Consider the following 6,776-nt stretch of genomic DNA (forward strand, 5'->3'; position numbering starts at 1 on the left):
ACCCACCAGACCTGGTGCTTTAAGAACCCCTTAGCCTAGAGCTCCTGAGAACCAGCCCTGCACAGCAGTGGCCTGGCACTAGCCCCAAGACAATACTCATCCACCAGTGACCTGGCACTAACCCTCAGAATACCTGGGCCTCAGCCCTGCCCACCAGTGGGCTGACACCAACTCCAGGACCCACCAGCTCTGGGACACCTTGGGACCCTCAGTCAGCCATGGCAGAATCCAGCCTCATCCACCTGCTGACTGACACCAGCTCCAGAACCCCCAGAACCCTGCAGCGAGAGACCTTGGAACAGGGTTGCAACCACCAATGAAACTACTCTAGCTATGGGACCTGCCAGGACTCAGCTCCACCAAAGAGCAGGCCAACACAAGGCTCATGACCCTCTGGAGCCCCAGGCCAACCCACCATCAGTCCATTCCCAGCTCTGAGACACCCTAGCTTCTCAGCCAGCCACTCCAGTATTCAGTCCCACTCACTAGCTGGCCAACACCAGCTTTGGGACACAACGGACACCATAGTCATTGGCCTCAGGAACCAGCCCTATGCACCAGCAGGCAAACAATATATCTGGGACCCCCAGCAATGCAGTCACCCACACCAGAATCTGGGTCTGCCCACCAGTGAGCCAGCAATAACCCTGGGATCCCTGAAACTTCTCAGCCAGCAGTCTCTTGGCCCAGCCCAGTCCATAAGCATATATGCCGATTAAGTGGACAATCTAAAATGGACAAATTCCTGGAAATGTACAGTGTTCCAAGACTGAACCAGGAAGAAATAGAAAATATGAACAGACAAATTACCACTAATGAAATTGAATTAATAATAAAACAAATTCTCCAAAAGGCCAAGAACAAACGGTTTCATAGGTGAATTTTAGCAAATTTTTTAAAAAATATAGACACCTTTTCCTCTCAAACTATTCAAAAAAATTGCAGAGCAGGGAATGCTTCCAAACTCATTCTGTAAGGCCAGCATCACCTTGATGCCCAAACCAGAGAAAGATATCACAAAAAAAGAAAATTACAGGCCAATATCACTGAAGAATATAGATGCAAAAATCTTCAACAAAATATTAGCAAACCAAATTTGACAATACATTAAAAGGATCATACACCATGATCAAGTGGGGTTTATCTCAGGGATGCAAATATGGTTCAATATCCACAAATCAATCAATGTAATACACTACATTAACAAATTGAAATATAAAAAACATATGATCATCTCAATAGATGTGGAAAAACCTTTAACAAAATTCAACATCTATTTGTTAAAAATACTCAACAAATTGGGTATAATGGAACACAACTTAACATTATAAAGGCCATACATTATAAAGGCCACAACTGACATTATGTTAAATGAATGAATTTCCCCTCAGATCAGGAAAAAGGAAAGGATGCCCACCCTTGCCACTTTTACTCAGCATAGTATTGGAAGTCCTAGCCACAGCAATCAGAAAAGAAAAAGAAATAAAAGGAATCCAATTGGAAAGGAAGAAGTAATACTGTCACTGTTTGCAGATGACATGATATTATACATAGAAAATCCTCAAGATGCCACCAAAAAAAAAACAAACAAACAAACTAGAGCTGATCAATGAATTCAGTAAACTTGCAGGATCTAAAATTAATATACAGAAATCTGTTGCATTTTGATACACTAAGAATGAACTATCAGAATGGTAAATTAAGAAAACAAGGCCATTTACAATTTAAAAAAAAATAATAAAATACCTCAGAATAAATCTAACTAAGAAAGTAAAATACCTGTACTCAGAAAACTATGAGATGCTGTTGACAGAAATTGAAGAGGACACAAACAGATGGAAAGATATACTTTGTTCATGGGTTGGAAGAATTAATATTGTTAAAATGACCACACTACTCAAGACAATCTGCAGTCAGTGCAATCCCCATCAAAATACCAATGGTATTTTTCACAGAACTAGAACAAATAATTCTAAAATTTGTATGGAAACACAAAAAACCCCAAATAGCCAAAACAATCTTGAGAAAGCAGAACAAAGGTGGAGGTGCCATGTTCACTGATTTCAAACTATACTACACAGCTACAGTAATCAAAACAGTATATTACTTGCACAAACACAAGACACATAGATCAATGGAACAGAATAGAGAGCCCAGAAATGAACCCACATTTATACACAAAGGAGGCAAGAATATACAATGGGATAAAGACAGCCTCTTCAATAAACAGTGTTGGGACAATTGGAGCGCTACATCCAAAATAATCAAATGGGACTACTCTCTCACACCATGCACAAAAACAAATTCAAAATGGATTAAAGACTTGAATGGAAGATCTGAAACTGTAAAACTCCTAGAAGAAAACATAGGCAGTATTCTCTTTGACATCAGTCTTAGTAATATATTTTTGGATATGTCTCTTCAGGCAAGGAAATCAAAAGCAAAAAAAAAAAAAAAAAAAAACCCAAATGGAGCTACAACAAACTAAAAAGCTTTTGCACAGAAAAGGAAATCACCAACAAAATGAAAATGTTGCCTACAGAATGGGAGGAGATATTTGCAAATGACATATCTGATAAGGGGTTAATGCCATAAATATAAAAAGAACTCATACAACTAAACATAAAAAAAAACAAAAACCTCATTAGAAAATGGACAGAGGATCTGAGCAGAAATTTTTCTAAAGAAGACATACAGATGGGGACTTCCCTGGTGGTCCAGCAGTTAAGATTCCTTGCTCCCAATGCAGGGGACCTGGGTTCGATCCCTGGTCTGGGAACTATATCCTGCATGCTGCAACGAAGATCCCACATGCCACAATGAAGACTCCAAGTGTTGCAACTAAGACCAGCACAGCCAAATAAATAAATTTTTTAAAAAGACATACAGATGGCCAACAGGCACAAAGAAAGATGCTCAACATCACTAATTATCAGGGAAATGCAAGTCAAAACCATAATGAGATACTACCTCACACCTGTCAGAATAGCTATAATCAAAAAGACACTAAGTAACAACTGTTGATGAAGATGTAGATAAAAGGGAACACTTCTGCACTGTTGGTTGTAATGTAAATTGGTGCAGCCACTATGGAAAACATAGTGGATATTCCTCAAAAAATTAAGAATAGAACTATCACATGATTCAGCAATTCCATTCCTGGGTATTTGTCCAAAGAAAACAAAAACACTAGTTCCAAAAGTTATATGCACCATTGTGTTCATTGCAGCACCATTTAGAATAGACAATATGAAATCAATCTATGTGTTTATTGATAGATGAATGGACATAGAAGAGGTGATATACATATATACAATGGAATATTACTGAGCCATACAAAGAATGAATTTTTGCCATTTGTGATAACATGAATGAACATAGAGGGCATTACACTAAATGAAATAAATCAGACAAAGACAAATTCTGTATGATTTCACTTATATGTGGAATCTAAAAAATAAAACAAATGAACAAACATAACAAAGCAGAAACAGAATTATAGACACAGAGAAAAAACAGGTGGTTGCCTGAGGAGAGAGCGATGGGGGGAGGAAAGAAATAGGTGAGGGAGATTAAGAGGTACAAACTTCTAGTTGCAAAATAAATGAGTCACAGGTATGAAATGTACAGTGTGATGAATATAGTCAATAACTATGTAATGGGTTTGTATGCTGACACATCCTAACTAGACTTATCATGGTGATTATTTTGAAATGTACGGAAGTACCAAATCACTATGCTGTGTACCAGGAACTAACACAGTGTTGTAGGTCAATTCTACTTCAAAAATAAACAAACAAACTGATGGGAAAAGAGATCATATTTGTGGTTACCAGTCATGAGAGGTGAGAGGAGGGTGAACTGATTGAATGAAATCAGTCAAAAGGTACAAACTTCCAGTCATGAGATAAATAAGTATTAGGGATGTAATTTACAAAAAGATAAATATAATTAACACTGATGTATGTTAGATATGAAAGTTTTTAAGAGAGTAAATCCTAAGAGTTCTAATCAAAAGAAAACTTTTTTTCTTTTTCTTTAATTTTGTATCTATATGAGATGTTCACTAAACTTATTGAATGTGATAATCATTTTATGGTGTAAGTCAAATCATTATATTTTAAACTTATACAGTACTGTATATCAATTATATCTCAATAAAACTGGAAGATAAAAAAGAACCATTAATGGACACATTTTCTTGCTTCTGATGTTAAGTAGAATACTTGCTATGTTTTGTGTGTTTGTGTGTATGTGTGGATATATCTTTTGTAAAATTAAGAAAGTTTCTATTTCTATTTTACTAAGAGCTTTTATCAATAATTGTTAAATGTTATACAATTTTTTTTCTGCAACTATTGCAATAATAGTAAGTTTTCTACATTAAAATTTTAATACAGACAATACAGATATTCTACTACTGAACAAACTTTCTATTCCTCTAATTAAACCAACTCTAACTTCATATATCACCTTAACAGTATGTTTGAGAGCTTAATTCAAGTGCATTTAGAATTGGTTCTTTAGTCAGGAGGGAGATTCAGGCTACAATTACCTTGTTTTGTATTCTTGTCTGAATTTGGTATCAAGCGCATACCATTTTTATTAAAAAAGTTGGGGAATGTTCCCCTTTTTATATTTTCTGAAAATACATTAAGGTCAAAATTATATGTTTCTTAAATTATTGGTGGGATTCATAAAATTATCTGGACCTAGGGTTTTCTTTATGATACTCTTTTGATCTAGTGATTCAATTTTTTTTATTGCTACATGAGCATATAAATGTATTTCTTGCTTTATAACAACACAGATTTCTATTTTGGATTGGTAATTTCTATTATTCTAGAGCATTGTCTATTTTAAATATTTTTCAAGATTTTTGCCATAAGGTTTTTAGAATACTTAAAATACCTCCTGTGTTTTTATTTTGTTCATTTATTCATTCCTAATCTTTTTGTTGTGACGTTTAATGTTTTTGATTAGAGTCTGTCAATTGCATTAACCATTCCAATTTTTTTGTTTATACTCTCTATCTTGTTTTCTATTTTCATTTGTGCCTGCTCTTTCCTTTATTATATCCTTTCTTTCACTTTGAGTTCATTATGTTGTTCTTTTTCTAATTTTTTAAGAAATGCTTAACAAATTAGAAATTTGTTGAAATGCTTATTGAAATTAGAAATGCTTATTGAAATGCTTATTTCATCAATTTTCAACTTTATTTTAATAAGACTTTAAGGCTATAAGTTTACCTTCACAAGTTCTGACAAGTAATATTTATATATTTTTTGCTTTAATTATAATATTTCTAAATTTCCATTAGAACTGTGTTTTTTAATTTCTAAAAGTTTGGAATTATTTTAATTATATTTATGTTATTATTTTCAACTTAATTGCATTGTAATTAGAGAATGTGGCATAAGAATTTCTCTATCTTGGTTTTTTGAAATGCCAATAATTACACATTTTATTATTTCTTTAGCTTTATGTTTACTTTTTTTCTTTGCTCATCATTCCTCTTGCATCTCATACATTTCTGGGATTATTTCCCTCCCTCAAGTTTCTTTATTGAGTTTCTGTAGCACCCCAAACAGATGATATTAAAAGTAGAGGAAAGATAGACGGGGGTGGAGACGCTTCTGGAAGTAACATCACGATAGCAGCCCAAGGAGAACCCCAAGTTCAGTTTAAGCTTGTATTGGTTGATGATGGTGGTACTGGAAAAACTACAGTCCTGAAACGTCATCTGACTGGTGAATTTGAGAAGAAGTATGTAGCTACCTTGGATGTTGAGGTCCACCCCTTTGTGTTCCATAACAACAGAGGACTTATTAAGTTCAATGTTTGGGATACAGCTGATCAGAAGAAATTTGTTGGACTGGGAGATGGCTATTATATCCAACCTCAGTGTGCCGTTATGAATGTTTGATGTAACATCAAGAGTTACTTACAAGAACGTGCCTAACTGGCACAGAGATCTGGTACTACTATATGAGAACATCCCCATTGTGTTGTGTAGAAATCAAATGGATATTAAGGACAGAAAAGTTAAGGTAAAGTCAATTGTCTTCCACTGAAAGAATAATCTTCAGTACTATGACATTTCTGCCAAAAGTAACTACAACTTTGAAAAGCCCTTCCTCTGGCTTGCTAGAAATCTGATCGGAGACCCTAACTTGGAGTTCGTCGCCATGTCTGCTCTCACCCCGCCAGAGGCAGTCATGGACCCAGCCACGGCAGCGCAGTACGAGCATAATCTAGAGGTTGCTCAGACAACTGCTCTCCCGGATGAAGATGATGACTTGTGAGAAAGTGAAGCTGGATCCCAGCGTCAGAAGTCTAGTTTTATAGGCAACTGTCCTGTGATGTCAGTAGTGCAGCGTGTTTGCCACTTTGTTACATAGTTAAGCAGAACATGTGTTTAATCTTTGGGATGCTGAAGGAGATGAATGGGCTTCAGAGTGAATGTGGCAGTTAAAAAAATACCTTCATTTTTTGGACCTGCATATTTAGCTGTTTTGGAACACAGTGGTTTCCTCCTTGAATTTCAAGTATAAGACTGCTACAGTCACATCATAATATTCAGTGGTGGAATCTTGTTTGTTACTGTCGTTTCCATTCCTTTTTGTTTAGAATCAGAATAAAGTTGTATTTCAACTATCTTTAAAAAAAAAAAAAGTAGAGGAAAGAAAATCCATCAAACCTACAATGGAATAACCATTAGGTTGACAGCTGCTCCAAGAACAATACTAGGTACCAAAAGATATTGAAATGGCATT

At 35.5% G+C, this 6,776-nt stretch overlaps 1 pseudogene; it reads left to right on the forward strand.

The window, feature by feature from the left end:
- The first annotated feature begins 218 nt into the window (after positions 1–218).
- Positions 219–6,305, forward strand: LOC132529984 (GTP-binding nuclear protein Ran-like; annotated as a pseudogene).
- The last annotated feature ends 471 nt before the right edge of the window (positions 6,306–6,776 follow it).

Source organism: Lagenorhynchus albirostris, chromosome 11 (genome assembly GCF_949774975.1).
Source record: "Lagenorhynchus albirostris chromosome 11, mLagAlb1.1, whole genome shotgun sequence".
In the NCBI taxonomy this organism is placed as follows: Eukaryota; Metazoa; Chordata; class Mammalia; order Artiodactyla; family Delphinidae; genus Lagenorhynchus; species Lagenorhynchus albirostris.